Here is a 13649-nt window from a genome sequence, read left to right as displayed (position 1 = left end):
GTTCACCTGCCTCTGGAATTCCCCGGAAGCGTAAGTTATTTCTCCTTCCCCGATTTTCAATATCGTCCATTTTATATTGTAATTCTTCAAGTTGGGTAAGGAAGCCCTCTTCACGCTGTTTTGCTTGCGCCAACACTTCCTCCTGTTCCTCAACTCGGCCTTCGAGCTCTTCTAATCGGGTCCCGACCTCTTTAATCTCACCTCTTAAATTGTCTATACTTTCCACAATCTCCGATTTCATATGAGCCAGATCTTTCCGGAGTTCTTTAAGTATTTTAGTAAATTGCGAGTCTCGAACTCGAGCCGTTTCATCGTCAGAGCGTACCGATTCAGAATCCGACACAGCCTCGTGCTGTGGGGACATATGGCGCCCATGAATCTTGCTCGCCCTTTGGCTGCTCCGCGCACCGCTCTTAGAGTCTGATACTTTTGATTTCTGCGACATCTTGACTTGTCACTGCTTCCACTAGATTTAAGTTTGTTATCGCTAGTTTTTTCATCAATCTGCACCTCTATGTTCGCTGTTTTAACGAGAGAAGCCCGGGAGCTCCGAGCCTAGGCTGCCATCGAGGATGATGACGTCACCGGAAGTCAATTTTGTTTCTCTTTTAAGACACAGTGGAAATTTTGGATTACACGTACTTATATCAGTGAGAGAGATTCATAATTTTTGAGAGATATTAAAACAGTATTTTTTATGACCTGTGATGTGGAATTCCCTAGGTTATTTAAGTCTGACTGAAGTCTTTCTCCACAAGTTTGGTTATGATACATGATATTTCTCTTGGGGATTTATAGCTATTTATGAACCCCTGTATCTTTGTGATTAAATTTAATGGGAAGATTTTGATTATTATGTGAATATGATCCCACCATTCTTCTCAGTAAAGCCTGAGACAAAGAACTCGTTTAGGGATGGTTTTGTAGCTGGTATAGTCAGCAGATTAAGGGGCCCTTTTACTAAGCTGTGGTGAGCACTGGCTATTTAACCCTACTCTGTTTTCTGGGAATATTTTTTTATTATGTCCTCATGGGAACAATGTTTTTAAGAGCCTGCACTCTTCTGAAGAGCATGCACTGTTTCCCAATAGTGCACATATACATGCACTATTCACATATGCTTGCACTATCACACACATATCCATTCTTTGGGGCCCTTTTACCAAGCTGCAGTAAGAACTAATGCATGTTTACTGCAGCTTAAAATTGCATACCATGGGGTGTGCTGAGGTGTCCCGTGGTAAGGTGCACATGTGCAAGTACTTACACGCTAAAAAATGTTATTTTCTGGCTGAGAGTGTGTGTCTGGGGTTGGACAGTGGGCGTGTTTGTGCCAGTTAGTACAGCCACTTTTCTGTGTGCTGATTAGAGTATGATTAGTGCATGAGCCCCTACTACCTACAAAATAGGTAGTGGTAAGGGCTGATGCGCTCATTTTTGTTAATGACTACATTAGAACATGCTCAACAAATAGTAGACACAATGTTCACTTGAAAATAATTTTATAGGGGGAAAACGTCTCATTTGTTATAAGTACATAAGTAATGCCACACTGGGAAAAGACCAAGGGTCCATCGAGCCCAGCATCCTGTCCACGACAGCGGCCAATCTAGGCCAAGGGCACCTGGCAAGCTTCCCAACGTACAAACATTCTATACATGTCATTCCTAGAATTGTGGATTTTTCCCAAGTCCATTTAGTAGTGGTTTATGGACTTGTCCTTTAGGAAACCGTCTAACCCCTTTTTAAACTCTGTCAAGCTAACCGCCTTCACCACGTTCTCTGGCAACGAATTCCAGAGTTTAATAATGCGTTGGGTGAAGAAAAAGTTTCTCCGATTTATTTTAAATTTACTACACTGTAGTTCATCACATGCCCCTTAGTCCTAGTATTTTTGGAAAGCGTGAACAGACGCTTCACATCCACCTGTTCCACTCCACTCATTATTTTATATACTTCTATCATGTCTCCCCTCAGCCGTCTCTTCTCCAAGCTGAAAAGCCCTAGCCACCTTAGTCTTTCTTCATAGGGAAGTCGTCCCATCCCCGCTATCATTTTAGTTGCCCTTCACTGCACCTTTTCCAATTCTACTATATCTTTCTTGAGATGCGGCGACCAGAATTGAACACAATACTCAAGGTGCGGTTTCACCATGGAGCGACACAACGGCATTATAACATCCTCACACCTGTTTTCCATACCCTTCCTAATAATACCCAACATTCTATTCGCTTTCCTAGCCGCAGCAGCATACTGGGCAGAAGGTTTCAGTGTATTATCGACGACGACACCCAGATCCCTTTCTTGGTCCGTAACTCCTAACATGGAACCTTGCATGACGTAGCTATAATTCAGGTTCTTTTTTCCCACATGCATCACCTTGCACTTGCTCACATTAAACGTCATCTGCCATTTAGCTGCCCAGTCTCCCAGTCTCGTAAGGTCCTTCTGTAATTTTTCACAATCCTGTCACGAGTTAACGACTTTGAATAACTTTGTGTCATCAGCAAATTTAATTACCTCGCTAGTTACTCCCATCTCTAAATCATTTATAAATATATTAAAAAGCAGCGGTCCTAGCACAGACCCCTGAGGAACCCCACTAACTACCCTTCTCCATTGTGAATACTGCCCATTTAACCCCACTCTCTGTTTCCTATCCTTCAACCAGTTTTTAATCCACAATAGGACATTTCCTCCTATCCCATGACCCTCCAATTTCCTCTGTAGCCTTTCATGAGGTACGTTGTCAAACGCCTTTTCAAAATCCAGATACACAATATCAGCCGGCTCCCCTTTGTCCACATGTTTGTTTATTCCTTCAAAGAATTGAAGTAAATTGGTCAGGCAAGATTTCCCCACGCAAAAGCCGTGCTGACTTGGCCTCAGTAATCCATGTCCTTGGATGTGCTCTGTAATTTTGTTTTTGATAATAGACTCTACTATTTTCCCCAGCACCGACATCAGACTCACCGGTCTATAATTTCCCGGATCTCCCCTGGAACCTTTTTTACAAAGCGGCATTACATTGGCCACCCTCCAATCTTCCAGTATCACGATCGATTTTAAGGATAAATTGCATATCACTAACAGTAGCTCTGCAAGCTCATTTTTCAGTTTTATCAGTACTCTAGGATGAATACCATCCGGTCATGGAGATTTGCTAATCTTCAGTTTTCTGAACTGCCCCATTACGTCCTCCAGGTTTACCGTGAAGTCAGTAAGTTTCTCCGACTCGTCCGCTTGAAATACCATTTCCGACACTGGTATCCCAACCAAATCTTCCTCGGTGAAGACCGAAGCAAAGAATGCATTCAATCTCTCCGCTACATCTTTGTCTTCCTTGATCGTCCCTTTTACCCCTCGGTCATCCAGCGGCCCAACCGATTCTTTTGCCGGCTTCTTGCTTTTAATATACCGAAAAAAACATTTTGCTATGTTTTTTGTGCCTCTAATGCTATCTTTTTTCGTAATCCCTCTTGGCCTTCTTTATCTGCGCCTTGCATTTGCTTTGACACTCCTTATGCTGCTTCTTGTTATTTTCAGACGGTTTGGTGTCTTAGTACCCTAGTCATCAATACCGGGCAAAAACCCTCTAGTGACTGTTGTAATTATCAACAAAAAATTCACTCCTACCTATAACTATATTCATATCTTTCTAATAGTATCTTTTTAAAGTCATTTTTCAAAAATTGCTTTACTGAATAATAATGCTGAAAAATCCAGTATGGAGTGACTGAAAATTGGCACAAAGCTCACAGAACGTAGTATCATTTATCTTAAAGCTCATTGGACCCCGACAGGCACCCGTTTCACTGCCGCTTTTTCAAGGGATCTGAGCCAATTGGATACATCTGCATGATACTAGCATACTCAATACTTGTGCCGCCCCATGACAAATGAGACTTTTCCCCCCTATACAATCATTTTCAAGTGAACATTGTATAGACTATTTGAGAGCCATTTCTTTCACATTAGAACATAGCCAGTAATTCAGAAAATGGAAGATCGGCCTTTTTCCAGCTGCAGTAGAAATGGCCTTAGCAAGTGGAAAAGACCCATGTAATGGCACACTAAGGCCACTTTTTGCCACAGCTTTGTAAAAGAGTCACTTTGTGAATAGTGCATATCACTCTTTCAAAAGAGGGTTCTCTATTGTTAGACCAGCAAGGAGAAGGAGATCAAAGTCTATTAGAGAAAAAAGGCAACCCCTGCCCCTGCGCCACCACACCCTAAAACAAAACAATAAATCAGAATGCGTAGGATCAGCTGAATTTTTTAAAAATAATTATTTTCCAACTGCAGCTGAAGTTGTAGAAATATCACCATTTACCTTCTCCCCACCCATCATTGCTTCTGTCTAGCAAATTAAATAAGCTGCAAGTTTTAATGAAGCTAGACAGGTCTATAATGAAGAATGGGGAGAGAACAGGTGCAAACAGGAAACACAGGATCAATACCCACAATCCAATTCATTAAGCAGCTTTTAAAGAGGCAGCAACAGCCTGCCAATAGCACTGTAGCTGCCTAAAGCTCATTAACTGGTAAGTGATGGCCATCTCTCCCGCTGACAGGAGGATATTGGATTTGTAGGCAGGGGTGACTAGGAGTCCTTCATTTAAAATAAGAGTGAAAAGAAGGGAGGAGAGAAGAAAAAAAACTTTGCCTTGATGTGTGTAATTGGTGAACATCTCCTAGAGCTGAGCCCTGTGATTGTTAGCAAGTACTCTGTGAAAAGACATGAACATTTATTATTATCAGACAGAATTTAACCAGCATGAAAATGATCTGCTGAGCTGAAAAACCTCAGGGTGTCTATGACATCAGGTTCTAGAGTAGGGACAGCCAGCTCAAGACCTAGGTAGACAAATATTGACCCATTTTGTAGTTAAACTATAAACAATATATTAAAACTAGTAAATAAGGCCCGTTTCTGACACAAATGAAACGGGCGCTAGCAAGGTTTTCCTCGGAGTGTGTATGTTTCAGAGAGTGTGTGTGAGAGTGAGTGTGTGAGAGAAAGTGAATGTGCGAGTGTCTGTGTGTGTGACAAAGAGAGAGTGAGTCTGGGTGTGAGTGTGTCTGTGAGAGAGTGTGTGTGTCAGAATGAGAGTGTGTGTGTTTGAATGAGAGTGTGTGCGAGTGCGTATGTGAGAGTGTGTGTGTGAGACAGAGAGAGTGTGTGAGAGTATGTGTGCGATACACAGACTCTCTGTGAGACTGAGAGAGTGTGTGAGAGTGACTCTGTGACACATAGAGAGTGAATGTGATACAGTGTGAGACATAGTGTCAGAGACTGTGAGAGTGAGAAAGAGAAAGACACTGACTGTGAGCTAGAGAGTGTGTGTGTGACAGAGATACATCCCCCCCTCCATCTGTGGTGTGGGGACCCCTCCCCCTCCCCTCTGGTCTCAGGATCCCTTCTCCCCCTGTCAGGTCTCAGGACCCCCTCCCCCTCTCCCCTCTGCGTTCCCCTCCCCTCTGGTCTCAAGACCCCCTGCCCCTCCCCCTCTGCGTGTTGGCAGCACCGTGCGAGTGTGTGTGTGTGAGACAGAGAGAGAGAGTGAGACTGGGTGTGAGTGTGTCTGTGAGAGACAGAGTGTATGTGATTATCCTCTCTCCCCTGCACCCCTCCAGGCACCCAGCGATTCTCCTCTGTCCCCTGCCCCCCCTGCAGCCACCCAGCGATTCTCGTCTCCCCTGCCCCCCTCCAGCCACCCAGCGATTCTCCTATTTCCCCTGCTCCCCTCCAGCCACCTAGCAATTCTCCTCTCTCCACTGCCCCCCCCCCTCGAGCCACGTTGACTTCACTCAGAAAAAATGACCCCTTCTCCTGACACTCCTCCCTTCTTCCAATACACGTCCCTCTGATTGGTCCCTGGACATCGCATACCGTTGTGTAAGGCTCCTCCCTTCTTCCCATACAGTTCCCTCTGATAGGTCCGTCGATGTCACATACCGTTGCCTGGCAACTGTGCACCGTTGCCTTCACTCACTGAAAATGACCAATTCTCCTGACACTCCTCCCTTCTTCCCATACAGTTCCATGTGATACGTCCCTTGACGTCGTAACTGTGCACCGTTGCCTTCACTCTCATTGTTCCACCCTCGACGTCATCACGTTTTGACGTGAGGGCGGAGCATAGAGAGATGTGACAGACTTACGAATGTTACGATGTTACGAACCCTTCACTGAATGTTACGATGTTACGAACCCTTCACTAAAGCCACGGAGTCAGCTTCAGAACGTTGGAGGTGCGTTTTATTATAGTAGATGTCTAATGCCTATTTGTGGTGGATGACCTGGATGCAGACCTTTTGGTGGGCCTCAAGGACAAATGTTGACAGCCCTTTTCCTATAGCCAGCCCTGACTTAACCATCAAGCAAAATAAGCAGGTGCTTAGGGCACTAAGGGAAGGGGGCACCACAGCCTGCACTAGCTGCCCTAGCTATCATGCCCTTAACTCTTTCACTGCCATCTGCCACACCCATTATCCAACATGAATTCCAGTGTTTTTCTAATCATTATAAACAGGGCCATTCTTAGGCAGGGGCGATAGGAGCGGTCGCACAGGACCCCACACTTCCAGGGGCCCCGTGGCGCTCCCTCCCGCTCCCCACCATTGCCGCGATCTGACTTGTTGCCTCCTCTCCCCCGAGCCACTGGGTACCCTCCTGGCACATACCCAAAGCCACCCTGGTGGCCTAGTGTGTCTTTGGGGCAGGAAAGATCCCCAGTATTTCCTACCTGCTGCTGGTGCTGACCCCCTGTTGCTGCATTGCTCTTTAAAAATGGCTGCTGAGACTTCTGAAGTCTTGCGAGGCCACCGCTGGAAGTCTCGGCAGCCATTTTAAAGTAGATGCAGCAGCTAGAGGGTATGTGGGGCCCCACTGAACTGGTCTGCACAGGGCCCCACAATTGCTAAGACCGGCCCTGATTATACTGTAAATATATCCAATCTTTTGTTTTATACAATAACAATATTTTTTAGCACTTATTGAGTCTTATTGTCTTGTCCTCAAGCAATGGAAGAGCTGAGGGGTACCACTGTTGGACTGTGCTTAGGACCAGTTGACCTTAATCCAGCCCTGCCTGTAGCAATCAAGACTCAGGGGCCCTTTTACAAAACGTGGTAGGCTCTATGTATGTGCAGCTTGCGCCAAAACAAGACTACCGCCAGGCTAGCATGCCCTCCTGGTGCTAATTTTGGATTTGGTGCACGCCCATACCGCCAAGACAAATTATTTTTTTTATTTCCTACCGCACGCGGCGTTTCTGGCGTTCATTGGCAGTTGGAAAGAGAAGCCATGTGATGTCACCTGGGGTCTGTCAGATATGCTGGATGGTCGGATCAGCGAAGGTCAGATCATCGAGACTGTACTGTATTAGCATTTAAGCACATACATGCACTCTTATATACATAAATTGCTAGCCTGGTGCCTAAGTGCTATTCAGCACATACCCACTTAACTTACATAGTACATATCTACAAGGGGGTGAACACAGGGGTCAAGCATGGGTAGGATATCAGCAGGGGACGACTGACCATTTGGACAACAGGGCAGTGCCCAAGGGCCCAGAGGCTCTAGGGGGCCTAGAGGCTCTGCCTGGATGCCTGCCACACACTACAGCCCTCCCCAGTCCTACAACTTTAAAGGCATGCCTGGTGATCTAGTGACCTCTGAGGGGGGGGGGAAATGTTCTTTCCTGCCCGTTGTGCTGCCGCTATTCCCCCTGCCTGGCACCGCCGTATTTTAAAAATGGCGGCAGAGACTCCCTGCGGAAATCTTACAAGACTGTCAAGACCCGTGAGACTAACGCAGCAAGTCTCGGCCGCCATTTTGAAAACACGGTGGCACTAGCAGGCAGGAAAGAACATGCTTCCCCCCACCCCCCCCCTCAGAGACCACTAGACCACCAGGGCCCTTCAAGTAGGACCAAGGTAGCGGGGGCATTGGCTGCGGTGGTAGGGGGGCAACAGCACGGTGGTAGGGGGGTGTCGAGCAGCAGCCGGGCAGGGGGCCCAGACCACCCTCAGTGCCCGGGGGCCCAGACCACTCTCAGTCCACCCCTGGATATAAGCATGGGTGGGACACTTACGTGCATGCCTTACATAATATTGTAAATTATGCATGTTCCTGCCACACAGGCTCTCATACACTAGCTCTATAGCTGGCTTAAGTTCAAGCACCTAAATGTTAGGGTCACTGATACCTGGTTACACTAGTATTCTATAAAGGAAAGTTAGTGTCTACTACATGCCCTCCAGGTCCCTAATTGGAACTGCCCAGTTACAGAAATGTCCCCTTAGAGGGGCATAATCGAACAGAAACGCCTATCTCCATGGGCGTTTATCTCCGAGAACGGGTCCGTGAAGGGGCGGACCCAACCGTATTTTCGAAACAAATAGACGTCCATGTTTTATTCGCCAAGTTCTGAGCTGGGCGTTTTTGCTTTTCAGCGATAATGGACAATGAAATCGCCCAGCTCAAAAACGAATAAAGCCAAGGCATTTGTTCGTGGGAGGGGCCAGGAGTCGTAGTGCACTGGTCCCCCTAACATGCCAGGACACCAACCAGGCACCCTAGGGGGCACTTTTACAAAAACAAAACAAAAGGTAAAAGAGCTCCCAGGTGCATAGCACCCTTCCCTTGTGTGTAGAGCCCCCCAAATCCCCCTCAAAACCCACTGCCCACAAGTCTACACCATTACTATAGCCCTAAGGGGTGAAGGGGGGCACCTACATGTGGGTACAGTAGGTTCGGGGGGGGTTGGACGACTAAGCATTAAGCAGCACAATTGTAACAGGTGGGGGGGATGGGCCTGGGTCCACCTGCCTGAAGTCCACTGCACCCCCTAACAACTGCTCCAGGGACCTGCATACTGCTGCCAGGGAGGTGGGTATGACATTTGAGGGTGAAAATAAAAAGTTGTGAAACATCATTTTTTTGTGGTGGGAGGGGGTTTATGACCACTGGGGGAGTCAGGGGAGGTCATCCCCGATTCCCTCCAGTAGTCATCTGGTCATTTAGGGCACTTTTTGGGGCCTTATTCGTGAAAAAAACAGGGTCCAGGAAAAGTGCCCTAAATTCTAGCTAAAAACGCATACTTTTGTCCCATTATCTGTGAAATGCGCCCATCTCTGTTCGGCAGATAACCACGCCCCAGTTCCGCCTTCGCCACACCTCTGACACGCCCCCATCAACTTTGTCCGCATCCGCGACGGAGTGCAGTTGAAAACGTCCAAAATCGGCTTTCGATTATACCACTTTATTTGTTTTTGTGAGATAAACGTCCATCTCCTGATTTAGGTCGGAACTTGGGCGTTTTTCTCATTCGATTATAAGCTGGTTAGTGTACTAGTAGTCCTAAAGCTGACTGGCCAGTTAAGGCTCAGGAACCCAAGATACAAAAAAAGCTTTACATATATGTAGCAAGACTCCACAATGTGCCTTCCTGTTCAATTGCAGGAGGAACATTCTAGGTCCCTGCTTCAGAGTAGTACTAGTCAGAAATAGAGATATTAAGGGTAGTGGTCTGTTCAGGGAAGCAGCCTGATAGAATTGCAGCATTAGCCTTTGGAGGGAAATATAAAAAAAGCAAAGCTTAGAAAAGAGTAAAGTTTGTCCTCCCCCAGAGGAGTTCGGTATGGTGGAGATATACATCTGCTCAGGGTGGGTTCTCCACTCTGGGGCCAATTTATTTATTATTTATTTACATAAAATATTTATATCCCACACAGTCAACAGTTCTTGGCGGGCTCCATGCTCTAGGTGCCAAGAAGAGAGAGAGAAAGCACAAAGGTTGTCAGTCTGGTCCACAGCTGTCCCCAGGGCGTACAGAGAGAAAGAGGCTTGTTTCTACATGACAGTAAGAAGAATTGGGGAATTGCCAACTTCACATACACAGCAAAAATAGCCTAATGTGGGACACGCTAAAGCATTCCATGTTAGTTTTGTCATTTGCGCATGTTAAGCATGCAGTAATTATTTTTTCTTAATTTTTTTGAGGGGGCATGTCAGTGATAGAAAGTGGGCAGTCATTACTGCACACTAACTGGTTAGCACATGATTAGTATGGGTGCCCTTACTGCCTCCAAAGCAGGTGGTAGTAAGTGCTTCCATGGTAATTTTTGTAAATGGACGCTTGCCATTGGGAGGGAGGTAATTATGAACATTGGTTAAATTATAAGAAATAATTCTGGATCTATAAATGCAATAGCTCCTTATGCTTGAAATAGAGAAATAGAGTGGATAATGTTGATCTAAGTCCTGCTTGATGATCGGTTCAGTATGTCAGATGACGGGGGTGTATAAAAGAAGGAAAAAATGCCGTAGCCATTTTAACCTTGAATAATATGTGTGCAGAAGATGATCGCATAAAGGTACATCTGTTCAGTAAGGAATGTAAATTGATTATTGGATGATGAATAAATATTATATGGAATGGAAATTACTGTGATATCTTTATTCCTTAGAGGAATGTGCCTTGAAACAACCAAGGCGAATCATGAATTCGTATCAGCAGTAATTCCCCCGACAAGTGAAATGAGTATAAAATAAGTGAAGTTTTATGATGGTAATAGCAAAGTTTGCATGTTGGAAGCAATTTTTTTTAATTTAAGGAAATTTGAGAAAATGAGGAATATGGCATTGAACTCCATTGAAAACCAATCCTTACATAAGTACGTAAGTATTGCCATACTAGGACAGACCGAAGGACCTTCAAACCCAGCATCCTGTTTCCAACAGTGGCAAATCTAGGTCATAAGTACCTGGCAAGATCCCAAAAAAGTGCAATACATTTTATGCTGCCTATCCTAGAAATAAGCAGTGGAATTTCCCCAAGTCTATTTTAATAATGGTTTATGGACTTTTCCATTAGGAAGTAAACCAAACCTTTTTTAAACCCTGCTATGCTAACTTGCTTTTACTACATTCTCTGGCAGAGAATTCCAGAGTTTAATTGCATGTTGAGTGAAGAAACATTTTCTTCAATTCATTATAATTTACTACTTTGTAGCTTCACTGCATGCCCCCTAGTCCTAGTATTTTTGGAAAGAGTAAACAGCAGGGGCGTAGCCAGACACCCAATTCTGGGTGGGCCTGGGCCCAAGATGGGTGGGCAGAAGAACCCCACCCCATCACATAGGTGATTTGGTTTCTCCTCTCGCCTGCATGCCATATGGTCTCTCAAATATCCCTCCTCTCCTGCACACCTTTTAAATTTCAGATTTTCAGTGAGAAGCAACTAATACACACTACTCATGTAGGCCCCACTTCCTTCCCACTGATGCAGCTTCCTGTTTCCGCATAGGTGGGAATACGTCAGAGGGAGCCGGTGTAAGCAGTATGTATCAGTCGCTGCTTCCTGCAGGCGAAGATCTGCTATTTATAAGGTATGCAGGAGGGTACAGTTGTTGGGAGTTTTCAGCTTGGGAATCTCTGCCGGCCACATCATAGGTGTGCTGCTACTGGTGGGCCTGAGCTCAAAGTGGATGGGCCTGGGCCCACCCAAGCCCACCCTTGGCTACGCCACTGGTAAACAGTCAATTCATGTCTACCCATTCCAATCCACTCTATTTTATAGACCTCTATCATATCTCCCCTCAGCCATCTTTTCTCCAAGCTGAAGAGCCCTAGCCACTTTAGCCTTTCCTCATAAGGAAGTCATCCCATCCCCTTTATCATTTTCATTGCCCTTCTCTGTACCTTTTCTAATTCCATGATATCTTTTTTGAGATGCAATGACCAGAATTGAACACAATATTCGAGGTGCGCTCGCACCATGGAGCTATACAAAGGCATTCTAACATCCTCATTTTTGTTTTCCATTCCTTTCCTAATAATGCCTAACATTCTATTTGCTTTCTTTAGCCACCGCAGCAGCACACTGAGCAGTGGGTTTCAACTTATCATCAACGATGAAGCCTAGATCCCTTTCCTGGTCGATGACTTCTAATGTGGAATCTTGCATTATGTAGCTATAATTTGGGTTCCTCTTTCCCACATGCATCACTTTGCACCTACTCCCATTAAACGTCATCTGCCATTTGAATGCTCAGTCTCCCAGTCTCGTAAGGTCCTCTTGCAATTTAACAACTGTCGTGGACAGGATGCTGGGCTCGATGGACCCTTGGGCTTTTCCCAGTGTGGCATTACTTATGTACTTATGTAACTTTGAAAAACGTTGTATCATCAGCAAATTTAATTACTTCACTAGTTACTCCCATCTCTAGATCATTTTTAAATACATTAAAAAGCAGCAGTTCCAGCACAGTCCCCCTGGGGAACCCCACTATCTACCTTTCTCCATTGAGAATACTGATCATTTAACCCTACTTTCTGTTTTCTTTTAACCAGTTTTTAATCCACAATAGAACACTACCTTCTATCCCACAACTCTCCAATTTCCTCTGTAGTCTTTCTTGAGGTACTTTGTCAAATGCCTTTTGAAAATCCAGATACACAATATCAACCGGCTCACCTTTATCCACGTTTGTTAACCCCTTCAAAGAAATGTAATAGATTGGTGAGGCAAGATTTCCCTTCACTAAATCCATGTTGGCTTTGTCTCATTAATCCATGCTTCTGAATATGCTCTGTAATTTTGTTCTTTATAATAGTCTCTATCATTTTGCCCTGCACCGAGGTCAGGCTCAGCGGTCTATAATTTCCCAGATCTCCTCTGGAAGCTTTTTTTAAAAATCGGCATTACATTGACCACCCTCCAATCTTCTGGTACCATGCTTGATTTTAAAGATAAATTGCATTTTACTAACAATAGTTCTGCAAGTTCATTTTTCAATTCTATCAGTACTCTTTGATGAACACCATCAGGTCCAGGCGATTTGCTACTCTTTAATTTGTCAAATTGCCCCATTTCATCTTCCAGGTTTATAGAGATTTCATTCACTTTCTCTGACTCATCACCTTTGAAAACCATTTCTGGCAACGATATCTCTCCCAAATCTTCCTCGGTCAGTCCCTCTTTGCTTTCCTTATCAGCGATTTGCATTGACTTGCCATTCCTTATGCTGTTTCTTATTATTTCCGGTCAAATCCTTCTTCCATTTTCTGAAGGATTTTCTTTTAGCTCTAATAGCTTCCTTTACCTCACTTTTTAACCATGCCAGCTGTCGTTTGGTCTTCCTTCCTTCTTTTTTAATACATGGAATATATTTGGCCTGGGCTTCCAGGATGTTATTTTTGAACAGCATCCATACCTGATGTAAATTTTTGACCTTCGCAGCTGCTCTTCGGGGGTTTTTTTCACCATTCTTCTCATTTTATCATAGTCTCCTTTTTGAAAGTTAAACGCTAACGTATTGGATTTCCTATGTATACTTACTCCAAAGCCGATATCAAATCTGATGATATTATGATCACTGTTATCAAGTGGCCCCAGCACCATTATCTCCCATACTAGATCATGTGCTCCACTAAGGACTAGGTTTAGAATTTTTCCTCCTCTAGTTGGCTCCTGTACCAGCTGCTCCTTAAAGCAGTCCTTGATTTTGTCACGGAAATTTCTTCCCTAACATGCCCTGATGTTACATTTACCCAGTCAATATTGGGGTAATTGGAATCACTCATTATTTCCCCAGTTTGTTAGCCTCCCTAATTTCTGATAACATTTCTACATCTG

This window comes from Microcaecilia unicolor, chromosome 1 (genome assembly GCF_901765095.1).
Source record: "Microcaecilia unicolor chromosome 1, aMicUni1.1, whole genome shotgun sequence".
NCBI lineage: Eukaryota > Metazoa > Chordata > Amphibia > Gymnophiona > Siphonopidae > Microcaecilia > Microcaecilia unicolor.
The sequence above is the reverse complement of the archived record's forward strand: the minus strand, read 5'-3'. Positions refer to the sequence as shown.